At 41.2% G+C, this 14,816-nt stretch overlaps 1 pseudogene; it reads right to left on the reverse strand.

The window, feature by feature from the left end:
* Window positions 1–4,379: 4,379 nt before the first annotated feature.
* LOC142427595 (nicotinamide phosphoribosyltransferase pseudogene) lies at window positions 4,380–14,130 on the reverse strand (annotated as a pseudogene).
* Window positions 14,131–14,816: the final 686 nt, after the last annotated feature.

Here is a 14,816-nt window from a genome sequence, read left to right on the forward strand (position 1 = left end):
GTCACTGCTCCTTGCTGTAGAAATATTATATCTAACCCTCTACGATTTTGTAGGACTACCTCAGAAAGAGAGCTTACAGATTTTTCTAGATGCGTTATTGCATCTTCTAGTCTGGCTAAATCCTCATTGGTTAAACTCTAGAGATGGGTCAGTCCATTATTTTGGTTGCTTAGAGCAGCTATTTCTGTGCCCGTTCCAGCAGCGCTAACTCCAAGTAACAGAGCGACAGTTAAAACAGTGACAGGAAAAGAGGACCTGATGCAAAGGGCTTAAGTGGAGAGCAAATACTTTGAGAATGATTGGGGCAGGGAATGTGCGGATGTGCTTTATACAATTGATGTATGTATATGTATGGATTGTGATAAGAGTTGTATGAGTCCCTAATAAAATGTTTAAAAAAAATCAGTGACAGGTTCTCTTTTAACCTTCTGGTAGTGCTGGTTTGACCATTGTAAGCATCCATCTTCCCACGAATGGTAAATAACCCACGGGAAAAGAATTATATTTACACAGAATTCTGTAGCATTAGTGGAGTGTAACAACTTGGTATACAGGCAAGGGGAAGGGTAGGAATTTGAACATATCCACAAACTACCTTTAGTAGGAATTATCCACTTATTGCTTTGACTGACCTGAGAATTTATATGTATACATGAGGCCTCATATTTTTTTTGGAGTTTTTCCCACACACGCTCCAATTCCTTGAACATTTTCTATTGTGAAACTTTTTTTCTTACGGCTATTCCAGTCGCACCTTGCATCGGCCTCCTGAACCAAAGTTCTGTTTATAGCTAAGGCATCATAATATGGGGGTTCTATACTATAACAAAGCCAACAACTTTTGGTAGCATTTGGGTTAGTACTGTTTAAAGCATTATACGTTGATACTATTAAATCAAACAAAGGAGAACTGAGATGAACCCTGTTCTGCGTGTGTTCTGGACCAGCCGTTGATGTTACAGTATGTAGGACTTTTAGGACTGGGGTGGCTATTATTTCAGAAGGCCCACGTTATTCCTCGGATCAAGGTCTCCCAATGATGATGCCGGCTCTGGATGGTGATTTTTATGGTATTATTGGCATCAGCACTATTACTTGACACAAATTTCATTGACACAGAGTCTTCTTTAGAACTCCATTTCCAGTCACCATCATTGGTGGTTACACAAGCCCATTCAGAACAATAGGGCCATCATGCTTTCCTGGCTACGTCCCCACAACTGCTGCAGGCTACGTCCCCACAACTTTCCTCTGTCAGTGCCCTCAGGCCAGGTCGTAGGGCACACATGAAACCCCTGTTTCCTCATGACCAGTTTATTATTTAAAGGTGTGCTATACCCGACATGCCATGCCACTCGGGGGCTGGGACCAATCCTTCTTTCTTGCCAGAGCTGTTCAAGGCTGAAAAATATTTCAGGATACTGCATTGCAAATATTGGATGTGTCTTACTTACTGTTGCCAGAATGTCTCCGGTGACTAAATTTTTTAGAGTCCAGGTGTGAATCCAAGGTTCATGTGGGTTATAATCGCAGTTTACCTTGATAATCGCAGAGAGGAACACCCAGAGGGCTGCCAGCCACAGGATCATGATGGTCTACTGAGGCACACCCAAAGGGGGTTGGTGGGATGCTGAGTTACCTTCCACACCTTTTCCGGAGGCTCCACTAGGCGGGTATGGCTTTTGTGAAACCAGGCAGCTATCCTGTCCTCCACCTTTAAGGCTGTAGGAGAGGTTAAAACAACCTGATAAGGCCCCTTCCATTTGATTTCTAGATTTTTGCTACGGAACCTTCGAACCCAGACCCAATCTCCAGGCAAATGCTGATGTTGACTTGCAGCTGCATTTGCCTGCTCAATGGCATTTTGGTAAACAGCCTGAATGGTGGGTCAAACATTGGCCTGTATCGCCTGCAAGGCTTGTATAGCCCCTAATATCTCAGGAGGCCTGCATAGGGTGGATTGAACGCTCTAGGGATAATGGGAGGTGGTTTACCATACACAATTTTAAAAGGTGTTAATTCAAGCATGGGGGAATTCCGCACACGGAATATAGCAAACGGCAGGAGAGTCACCTAGTTTTCGCCAGTCTCGTAGGCTGATTTGGTCAAAGTCTACTTTAAAGTTCTGTTCATTCTCTCTACTTGCCCAGAGCTTTTTGGGTTGTACGCACAATGCAGTTTTCAATTTGTCCCCAGAGCCTGAGCTAAATTTTGAACGACCTCAGTTACAAAAGCAGGCCCATTATCAGATTCAATTGTTTGAGGCATTCCATATCTTGGAGCTATTTCTTTTAACACCTTTTTTGCTATTATCAGGGCTGTCTCTCTTTTAGTTGGGAAAGCTTCTACCCAACCTGAAAAAGTCTCAACGAGGACTAACAAGTACTTGTAACCATATTTGCCTGGCTTGATCTCAGTGAGATCCACCCCCCAATGTAGCCCAGGTTGCTTACTTCTTTCTCTAGCCCCTTGATGCATATTTATAATTTTACCTGGTTTCAATTCTTGGCAGACAAGGCATGGGATCACCAGCTGTTCTGCAGTCAGTCTTTGGCCTTTGAACTGTAGTTTGGCAGTTTGCAACAATTGTAGCATCTTTTTTTCCCCTAAATGAGTAGTACAATGTAAATTGTACAGCATCTCGCGTCCCACCTCAGCGGGGAAGATAAGATTGTCCTGGGCCTTTAGCCATGGTGAGCCCTCTTCTACTAGGGCTTACAGCTCTTGTTTGACCCACAGTTCTTCAGCTGTGTAGCCAGGCACATTGGAATGGACCCCTTTCCTGGAAGAGAAAATGGAACAAGGCATACCTGCCCACCTGGTTCTCCAGGTCCATCTCCTTCCTTTTCTTGGACCGCAGCCTTTTGCACCTCCTTGTCTGCAGCACGATTGCCCTTAGCTTCCATGGAGTCTCCTTGTTGATGGCCGGGTGTGTGCACAGCTGTCACCGCTTTTGGCAGTGTTACAGCTTCCAGTGGCTGCATCACCTCAGTCTTATTCTTTATTTCTTTTCTTTTAGCAGTTATGAATCTTTCTTTTTACTGTGAGTACTGATATTCATCCTGGTTGGTGGTGTGGAGTAGTTAAAAGGTGTCTTTTTGAATCCGTCAAGCAGACTTGTTCGTTTTAAAGTATATTTGGGCATTTAACTAGGTTAAAATGTCTCTTCCTAGCAGGGGCGTTGGGCACTTTGGGATGAGCATGAACGAGTGACTTACTTGACCCACTCTGAGGTCCATTTTGTGCGTAGAAGTCCATCGGTAACAGGTGGTCTCCGTGACACCTTGCACCCAGGTGGTACGAGATGACAGTTTTTCATTGTCGTGGGTGAGGACCGAGTGTTTTGCCTCTGTGTCAACCAAGAAATCAACCATTTTCCCCTCCACCAATCATGGTACCCTAGGCTCAGGGAGGGATTCTGAACCCCGAGTTCCTCATTCTAGGTTCTGCCTTTTTTTCCCCGCATAAAAATAGGGGACATGCTGTCTTATGAAGATTGCGGCACCTGTCAAACTGGTGTCCATCCTCCTGGCAATGCCAGCACCATATCATTCCTTTCAAAAGCTCTTTTTTGAGTCAATCTCTGGCCCAGTACTCTCTTTCCTCGCAGTAACTGCACTGATCTTTTCCTAGTCTAGCCTCCCATTTCTATTAATGCCTTCCCTTGTTCTCCCTCTTCACTTGCAGTAGCTGCCACTAATACTTGGGCAATTTCCCTAGTCATCTTCCTAGTTTCTCCTGCCTGGATCCATCGATCTTCCATCCGCTGTCTTTCTTTCCAACAAATCCTTCAAAGTTTTTCTCCCAGCCTTTATACTTTCTTTTGACATCTGATGCACCTTGATTAATAAAAGCCATTATTACTGCAGCCCTACTTTCCTCTGATGTCAGATTTATGGGGGTATACAGCCTAAAAGCTTCCATGATGCGTTCTAAGAATGCAGCTGGACTTTCCTGGGGCCCTTGCCTTACATTACCTACCTTGGCCAAATTAGGCGGCTTTTTTGCTGCCACTCAGAAACCAGCCTTGAGAACCTGGCGATAAATTCGGAGCCTCTCCCTACCTTCTGGTTCATTGAAGTCCCATGCAGGTCTTTTCTGGGGAAGTGTGGAGTTGGGGGAGGGAGAAACTAACAGCAATGGTGACTGTATGAGACCACTCAAAGGGAACAAACATCAGAATTTCAGGTGATAGGATGCAAGGGGTGGTGGAAGTTACAGCAAAAAATAGATAGATAGATAGATAGATAGATAGATAGATAGATAGATAGATAGATATTGAGGGTTCTGCAGGGGGGGTGGTTCCAGGGTTGGGGCGGGAGTGGATAGGGGGAGCTGATATGAAGGTATCGAAGTTGATAATAGCAGTAATTGTACAATTATGTTTGATCCAATAGAACTATAGATTTAAATACATAAGCTGCCACATAACTACACTTGAAGGAATATTTTAAGAGATTTCTTGTTAACTTCTGTAGCAAAGTTCCACCAGAAACAAAGGAAATATTTTCAATACTCCCCTTTTTTCCTTTCACCCCTTATACAATTTACTTATAAGGTATTAATATCTATTCCATTCTCTTAAATAACTCTTAGGTAAGGTGGCAGTAACTTGTAACCCTTTGAATTCTCTATAACATGGAACGAAATTCAATATCCCAAACCTTCAATACAATGTCAAAGGATTTCCAGAGTCAGGTCTGATTTTTAGTGGCACATCTGTACTTCTTGATATTATTACATGTCTGAAATCGTCACCCCATATTTTCTGACATGCATTAAAAATGTCATAGCTATCGCCGACCGCAAATACAGGCACTGATGAAAACTGCGTTACTCTGATTTTTAATGCATCTTTTTCATGGTCTTTCCCCCACGCTGTTATAAAGCTATGTACTACTGCTGGAACAGAATAGCCTGGAACAGGACCTTTTGTTCCATCGTATTTTTTATTTAAAGAAATTCCCACTACTTGATGTGCTCCTGTAAAGCAGTGGTTCACAACCTTCCTAATGCCACGACCTTTAATACAGTTCCTCATGATGTTGCTGACCCCAACCATAAAATTATTTTGTTGCTACATCATCACTGTAATTTTGCTACTGTTATGAATCATAATGTAAATCATAACGTGTTTTCCGATGGTCTTAAGTGACCCCTGTGAAAGGGTCGTTCGATCCGCCAAAGAGGTCATGATCCACAGGTTGAGAACCACTGCAAAGTTAACCAAATGAGCAGAGGCTCCAATGCCAGCAGTCACTTCAGAAGATAATCCTTTGTAGTCAAAGTCATATAATTTCTATTCAAGACCATTTAAGTTGCAGATGTTTCTAACACACATTTAGCCAATATTGTTTTCTGTTCCCTTGACTTTGTGGCTACTGGGATTGGATCCCAAGACTACACAAGTATAGTCTCAATCCAGTATTGTAGATGTGTCTACTGATTCTGAGTGACCTTAGTACAATGTTGTATGGCAGCAACTGAATGTTCTTCTAGCCCCTGCTTGAAAATCTGACCCCAGTTTAGATGAAATATCCTCTGTCAGAGAGATTTTTAACACGTACATATAAAGCAGGTGATTTATGTTCCATGAGCACTTGGCAGGCTCTCTACCTTGTTGCTTGGGAGACCAGCTCAGAATATTGCACAGCCTGAGGGTAAAAGCCTTCCTTCATCTTGGTGTTTAGCAAACAATAGTGGACACATACTATATTTGTCCTTTTGTGATCAACTAATTGCATTCAGCATAATGGTTTCCAAGTCCCTTCACATCATGTGGTGTTTCATAATGCCATCCATCCCTGTTTTTCAGAAATGCATGATATTCCACTATGTGTATGTATCAGAGTTTATTTATCTAGTCTCCTAATAATAGGTATTTGGACAGTTTTCAACTCACCCAACATGGCAGAGTCTTTTACAATAAAATTTCCTAGGATAACCTTTACTACTCTCAAAGCATTGACATGTTTTGTGTTGTTATGTAAAGTCAATCATCATTGACATTTTTCTTACCAATGCAATTTTCAGTTTTCTTAGCAGGATTAATCCTTAGCCCCATGACAACCATATGCCCACCCAGAAATGACACAAGATATAACCTGTACAACAATAAGTAAACAAACAAAAATAAAAGCAGTCCCACCATTCTCCATAAACTTCTGATCTGACCTCTACTTGGAATCTATCTTTGAGATCTTCAAGACCTTCCTTAAAATGCTCAATTCATCTAAAAACCACCATTTTATATCGAGCAGCCAAAGTTTCATGTCCCCTTGAGTTTCTTAAATACGCGATAATAGCCTTCGGTTCAAAATACTTTTCTTCCACACAGTACAAAACACAGACCGTGCTTTTCATTCTTTCTTTCTTTTTAAAGACTCTCTAAGGAAACTAAGACAACTGTATTGCTTAGAGAACTTGTTTGCAGCAATCCACTGATTAACCAATCATATGCGTATACATTTTATTTGGAATAAACCCTTGCATACAGAATCTGCTTTGCTACCAAGCTCACTGGCTCCAACTGGATCCTAGGCTCTTCTTCCCAATGGGAAAATAAATAAATCTGTAAGGGACCTTTGTCCCCCTCCCGCCTCCCTAAATTTTTATTTTGGGCGACATGCATTGGGAACTGTCTCAAACAACTTAAGTAAATACATGTTTGTTTTTTCTTTTTGTCCTCTTGATTACCCAACTGAAAAATTTGGCAGCCTGTACCTTGGTGGACTATCTTCTGTGAGCCCAGCACAGCTGTCTCACTGGGTTATCTCACTGAGTGCCTTCATACAATACTCAGAACTCAGAACTCAGACCATTCAGCTCCATGCAGGCTGTGCTTATGACTGTTTCCCTGGTCATGGTGACTCTGCCCTGGAACTTTGGTGGGTATCTTGTTCCATCATTACTAGTGAAGATCTCTCCCATCCACTCAAACCTGTGTCCAGGGGTCTGCCTCACGCAGCCAATAAGGTAACTGGTGAGTGAGTGTCCAGAAATTTTGCAGGAGATCTTCACTGAAGCACCCCGCTTCTTCAATCCAGCACCAGATTGGACCAGCTGGACCTCAGAGTCACTGCCTGTTGAGTGAAGACAGGTGGACAAAATCAATCTAGAGTAGCTACAACCACTTCCTCCTCCCTGAGACCGGTGACTTCTTGCCCGGTAGCTGCCACCACCAAGAAGAGGATTCTCAAGATCCAGTCCATGGTGTGAGAGCTGTCTCCTCAGAGTTTCTGTCGGGGAGGGTATGCTAGTTAAACGATCCTTCAGGAAACACAACATACTCATATTTGATCTAGTAGATCTCTGATTATTTGCATATTCATGTGGTGGAGTATTTAAAAGTAAGGCTTGTGATTAATAAATTACTTGTCATGAAGAATTCTATCTATCATGCAATCCCTAAAATTCAATCAACAAAGTTGCATTTTGAAACTTTTGAATCTTTGTGACAACTTTTTTAAAACTTTGTATTTCAATCACTAATGGAAATTATAGTGGCTCCTGATTTTTCATGTGATTAAATATTAGAATGCAGCAGTTCATTAAAAATTTTCATTTTTTCATCTTAAACTTCAGTAAACTTTAAATTAGTCTTCTTTGGCAGTCTATGGATATTAACCTTTCACTGACTTTGAACGTTGTATTTCAGGATGAAATGATTTGGACAATGACTACAAGATCATTTTTTCTTCAATTTTTCATTCCAGAAACAGTAAACCATAGATTTATGGATTCCCAAAACATCAATCCATTTAAAGTTTTGCATACTCAAGATATCAATATTCAGCATTCTAGTGATTTATGAAAATTCCAAGTGTATTGGAAGCATACTTCATAATTCCATAGTCTTATTTTATAGACATTAATTTCTTTAGCATCTTATGTTATTTAGTTTTTACCTTGACTTGGATGAATGTTAACAGAGCAAATCTGCTTTCCTCTCAACAATCCATACCCATTTTCTTATATGTCATGGATTGCAATCCCCATAATACAATAGCACTTCTCCCACTTACCCCCTGGTTTCCAATTTGTATTACTTTGTTTTTACTACTTCTTCTGGCAGAGTATTTTGTACTTGGATAAATGCTGCCATTTTTTTTCAAATGGTCAATCATCCTGAGTGTGTGCTCCCTTGTGTTTTTTTTTCTCACCATGCTATCTACAGTTCAGTGAAACATTGAACAACTGGAATAAGTATTGTCCCAAGCCTGAAGGGTTACTGAGGTCTAATCGCTCACGGATTCCACTAGTCTCTATCCAACCAGTAAGCCCTGTCCTTTTAAAATGGTGTTCTACATATTTCACCACTTTATCCAGGCCTCCTAAGGTAAGGGTAGGGAAATGTTGATTTTGTTTTATCCTTCCAAGGGCCATTTTTATATTTATGACATTATTTGTGGGCCATAAGATATGATTAACTTAAAAATTAGCCTGCTATAATTGACCAAACATTTACTTAACCCATCACTAATGTGATGGTAGAACCTATACCCCTTTGCTTATTTATTTATTTCTCATGACCCCTCTTAGATTGGTCAATAATGGTAGGCAGATGGCATCTTCTTCTGGCCTCAGGATTTTGTAGGTTGATTTCTGTATGGCGCATTATTTCATTGGATTTAGTGTTTCCACGCTATTCCATTGGATTTAGTCTGTGGTCATCTCGACTCTTATTTGTTCGGGGGAAGAGACAGGTGAATGGCTGCACCTTAAAAGAATCCTCACAAGTTCTGAAGACTTCTATCACTGTTCAATAATGCAGAATTTACCTCATTGTCTCTGTGGACTTCTTTGTGCCAACTAACCTTGATGTCCCAGAGACTGATCCCTGAGTGGGTCATTCTTTCTGGTATTTCTCTAAGCCTACGGAATGCCCATAATTTTGTCATGCATACTACAGCTTCTCGCTTTAGTCCTATCACATCAGCAATGAAAGTCCTGAAACCGTTTCTCCATCCATGTCACCAAGGATGTCTTTACCTTGAGGAATCAGCACTTTCCAGGTTATATTTTGAAAATATTCTGAACTTGTGGCTCAACTTCCAGCAGCATACTGGATAATGTTCTATTGCTACCCATAAAGTTTCCATTAGCTAATTTTTGAAGAGAAATCATCATGAGTTCTTCCTAGACTGTCTTACTAAAGGAAAGCCATTAAAATTCTCCAATATTCAACAATATTATAACTTCCAGAATCAAAGCAGTATTCAAGTCACCAGAAAAAACTAAGGATTGTTTTCATAACAATACTAGAACTGACTGATGGGTGGGAAAAACAGATAAAAAGAACGTACTTATGTTAATTTGTCCTAATACATTTAATTTTAAAAAGAGTATAACAAATGTTTACTAGTAAATTTATAGTTCAAATTAAATGCAATGCCGCAAGATAAAAAAACTACCAGAAGTTCACGTAAGAAGAAATAAGATACAAAATTTTGTGTATGTAGTGTTTATTAAAGAAACATTACCCATAAGTGAAGTGGCACTGAATTATACTTTTTAAGGAAAACCATCTAATCTGGAGGAGAAAACAACAGGAACGATGATTCCAGGGGAGGGACATAGGGAGGGACATAAGGAGGGACATAGGGAGTGAAAATGGGTGTTATCAATGCCAGGGACAAAGGAACAAGAAGTTATCTAAAATCGATGGCATTGAGGGTGTAGGGCTTGATCAAGCAATGTAACCGAGAAGAATTACTGAAACCCAAATGAAGGCTGAGCATGATAGTGGGACAAGAGGAAAGTAAAAGGAAATAGAAGAAAGGGCTAGGAGGCAAAGGTCATTTATAAATGTCTAAATACAGGCATGTACATATGTAAATATATTTATGATGATAGGGAAATAGATCTATGTACGTATATTTATAGGTTTAGTATTAAGGTAGCAGATGGACATTGGAGCTCTACTCAAGTACTCCCTCAATGTAAGAACACTTTGTTCTATTAAATTGGCATTCCATGATGCTCACCTTCCCAACATGATTGCTGAAGACAAATCAGGTGCATAAGCAAAGGTGGTGAAGAGAGCAGTTGTTGCCTGGCTATCAAAAGATATAGCATCTGAGATCTTGAAGGCCTGAAGATAAGCAAGTGACCATCTAGATGAGAAGCAACAAAGTCCACATGGAAGAAGCACACCAGCCTGTGTGATCACAAGGTGTCAAAGGGATCAGGTATCAGGCATCAAAGAACAAAAATCATATCATTGTGACTGCGGGGGACTGCAAAGTAGAAACCCAAAGCCCATCTCTAGCCAACTGGACAACCACTTACAGAAGGGTCGCTGGGAGCAGACAAGCCAGTCAGGGTGCAGTATAGCACCAATGAAACATAAAAATTTTTCTCTCTTCCCCCCTCCGCCATATGATGACCCCAATTCTACCTTACAAATCTGGCTTGACCAGAGTAAGTACATGGGTACAGGTAAGAGCTGGAAACACAGATAATCCAGGGCAGATAAACCCCACAGATCAATATTGAGAGTAGCCATACTAAGAGGGGAAGGTGAAGGTAGGAAGAGACGGGGAACCAATCACAATGATCTACCTATAACCCCCTCCCAGGGGACTAACAAGAGAAAAGTGAGTAAAGGGAAACATCAGTCAGTGTAAGACATGTCAAAGTAATAATAATTTATAAATTATTAAGGGTTCATGAGGGAGGGGGTTGGCGGAGTGAGAGGGGGAAATGAGAAGCTGATACCACGGCCTCAAGTAGAAAGAAAAGATTTTGAAAATGATGATGGCAACAAATATAAAAATGTGCTTGACACAATAGATGGATGTTCAGATTGTGATAAGGGTTGTACAAGCCCCCAACAAAATGATTTTTAAGAAAAGAAAAACATCTATTCTTACATACAAGTCCAAAAATAATGGCAAAAACAAATAAACAATGCCTTCACAACAGGTCTGGAATATAAACACTTTAGATCAATGTCACCCTTTAAGCTCAAGTAATTTTAAACAATGCATTGCACTCATGAGTGTTTACCTGCCTGTGTTTCCATTCATTGTTAGACGTTTTTACGTGACACGTAGTATGAGAATGAGAAAGATAATCTGCTTGTCAAAAATAAAAATAAAATGGGTCATATAGAAAGATAATTAAGGGTCAGAGTCATGTTAATATTTCTACTGCAAACAGAGTTTACTAGTTCCTCCTTTCAAGTTAGCAGTGATGATTAGAAAATGTAGGGAAGAAATGAATAGTGAAAACTGTCCCTGGAGATGCTGAGAGCCAGTTAGAGAACATGCAGACTCCAACAGGAAATCCTCCTGACCCGCTCTTCAGTGCCTGTCTAGGGTGGGGACCTGTGATGTTTTGGGTCTTTAGTGCCTCCTGCTGCTCTTTGCCTCCCTTTCAGGGGAAGTTTGTGTCTGGGCTCACATTGAGTCCCCACAATGGATGTGTACCTTGCACAATAACACAGGGCTGTGTTATGTACAGTCAGGGAACTCAGCAAAAGGGAGAACTGGTTCTTGTAATTGTCTTTGGTGATTAGAGAGTGGACTTCAGAAAGATGAGTGATACTATGTATCACCACCATAGCATATGGGGCCCTACCACTGCAGACTCTTCCCCAAGGGCCAGCTCCAGCAGTAGCTACTGGTGATGGAGTAACCAGAGACCATACAGGTGAGGGAGAACAATAGGCTGTGCTTGACCAGACCTAGAAAAGACTCCTGAAGCAGCACCTGGGACAGTACACCTAGAAATAAAGAGAATAAGTTCCTGTCAGTCACATGCACTCACCACAGGCCCCATAAACCAGCTTTGCTATCTGAGACCCTCACCTTGGGGAACTGTCACCAGGCACAGGAGAACACAGAGCAATAGCGTCTTTGACCACAACTCTGCTTTTTCAGAGGAGTTACAGCACTGCCTGAAGATGTGCTGGCTTTCACAGACCAAGGGTGGAATGTTACCTCCACATTTAGGGCTTGTCATGGCCACTGAAGTGGCCTTACCCCAGGTGAAATGGGTGCTTGTTAAGTCTGAATATTCCTGCTCAGTCTCTCGAGTTGTGGTCTGTGCATGGCCACTGAATAACTGCTCAGAGAACTCACCTTGAATTAATTAACCAAGCTCACAGATTGATCCAGTTTGGAAAATTATTCATAGTTTTGACAATGCAAGCAGTGACACTATCTCTGAAAGTGCCATTTTAAAGCTTATTTCCCATTTAGATTTCTCCTTCATGTCTATCCCTCATATCAGTGTTTGCAAAAAGTTCCAGACTAAGAGTTGACCTCATGTATTTTCCTTCTTACTTGTAACCACAGTATAATCTCTAATATATTCTAATTTTTAAGGTTGAAATACAATTAAAGAGTGGTACTCAAATGGCTTCTTTTGAGAAGATTCTGCTGAAGGGATAAGTAATGGCAAGGTTACAAAAACAACCCAGAGGTTTAGTCAATATCCAGAGATTCAAGCACAGGACAGTCTCCCAGTTGCCAGTTGGAGATCACTGAATTGAGTATTTTCTCCCATGTAGGCTGGAATGTAATCATTTGATCCTGGTCACTGCAGCAGACTGCCTGTCATCTCATGGCATCTGGGGTTGGTGGGTGTCTGAACAACATAAGATTCCGACTGCGTGTATCTCTGCACATTAGTCCAGGTCACTTTCTTTCTTTTCTTTTTTTCAGTCCAGGTCACTTTCATCTCTGTGTGTATAAGAAGTAGATTTATATACAAGAACAATTGAACATTGAGAAAATGGCCCAGCCCAGTCCAGATCAAGTCCATAAGTCTGATATTAGCCTATATGTCCAACAGCAATCTATAAAGTCTCTTCAGACTCACGAAACACATGCAATGATGCCGAATGTAGAAGATCACAGGCCAGTGGGTAGCAAGTCTTTGCATCCAGTGTCATTGGAAACATCTCAGCTCTGGCAGGGGTCTCCCAATGACTTCCCCAGTGCCCAGGGCTGCACAGGATGGGTTCATGTGTCCTCTCAGCTGCTATGTCTCCCAAAGTGTGAAGTAGTGAGAGAGAGTCTTTCCTGCCTCAAAGGAGGAAATACTGGATTTCCCAGAATTCCCATGAGAAGGCCATGCCCACACAGAAGCCTCATTGGCTATGATCTGATTGACAGGCTAGACTCCACTCCTACATTCTTAATCCTCAAATTGATAAATGATTATATAACTCCTGGAGTATCCCTTTGTAGACGACGTTTTTAATCACGTGCTGCAAATTATCCATATAAGTTGGCGGTTTCCTTCCACATTGAAAAAAAAACTTGGCTTGGGCTCTATAATCCACGATATGTTGTTTTCTTTTTGTCCCACTGCTCCAAATCATGAAGTGATATTTGGTCAGTAATTTAATCAATGTACCCACAGAACTTTCAAATTTGTGGAACTTGGAAATTATAGAAAAATATGGGCCCATGAAAGGGCAATTAAAATTATCCAGTTTTCTACTGTTGTAGAGAAATCAGGCATAGTTCTTTGCAGCTTAAACTATTACAATCTTGGCAATCCACAGGGTCTTATAGGGTTTCTATGAATTGGGTGCTTTCATGTTCATTCAGTCCCATACACCAATCCAGGATATAAAATCCTTAAATACATGCCATAGCTACCAATGAGGCAAACAGCATTTATATATAAAAAAGGTATACTTGCACACATGCGATTTAGTGTATGAATAAAATCTACAAATTAATGAAAATTACAATATTTTTGGGGTTTTTTATAAATATTAAGGAAGAGGTCATTATTGGAGCAAATATTTTGGAGGGAACGGAAACCTTAGAGGTTGGCAAGATGGTCCTGTGCCTCCCCATTGCTCTGGCTCCAGAAGTCTTATCCCTGTGTTTTCTAAAACCATGTGATCCCTATAGATCACTGTCATTATGTCAGGGACATTGTGTTTGTGACGGCACTGAGTCCTCTCACTGTTGCTCTCACACAGCAATGGACCGCTGTGGCCTCGGGGTCATTGTGCTCAGCTGCAGCGAGAACTGCTTGGTGGGCATTCTGGAGCTTGAGCATCACTTCCTTATGGATGGGTGGGGTTTCTTCTACTAGAATATATCGCTCACAAACTACTAAAACCTCTTCTGCAGGTTTTGGGAGTTCCAGCTCTGGCAACATGGAGTCATCAGGCACCGTGAAGCTTAGGGAGAGGATCTGTGAGGGATTCATCACTCCTGGGTCCAAATCTTGGACAACCGGGAAAAGGGAAAATAATCACTGATGACAAGTAATGGAATCCTATGGCAACCTATTTTTGGAATCTTGACACGACTAGTGAGAAGTGACCACTAGGCAGAAGACTTTCCACAGGAAATTCATGACTTATGGACAAGGTCAGTGGATCCTACAGAACTCTGCTCGTGATGTAACATTTTTCACTATGCTTGAAATTTCACCTGGAAATGGATGAGGTACTTTGCATATTAGAAGCCCATGGAATAAAGTACAGATGTTCCTAGCCTTCTCAGACACTGAAAAGCGAAAGGATGACCCCATCATCTTCTTTGGGATAAAACCAACGTGAAGTTCACTGCCATACAGCTGATTCTGACTCATAGCGACTCTAGAAGATAAATTATAATTTTATGTTGAAAAGCACTCAGGAAAAAGAAATGTGTGAAAAGCATGCAGGAAAGGGGGAGCTGAGTACAAGGATCTACATGTGACATCCTCCCTGGGGGATGGACGACAGAAAAGTGGGTGAAGGGAGAAGTCAGACAGGGAAAGATATGACAAAATAATAATTTATAAATTATCAAGGGTTCATGAGGGAAGGTGGTGGGTAGGGAGGGGAAAAATGAGGA

Source organism: Tenrec ecaudatus, chromosome 15, assembly GCF_050624435.1.
Source record: "Tenrec ecaudatus isolate mTenEca1 chromosome 15, mTenEca1.hap1, whole genome shotgun sequence".
NCBI lineage: Eukaryota > Metazoa > Chordata > Mammalia > Afrosoricida > Tenrecidae > Tenrec > Tenrec ecaudatus.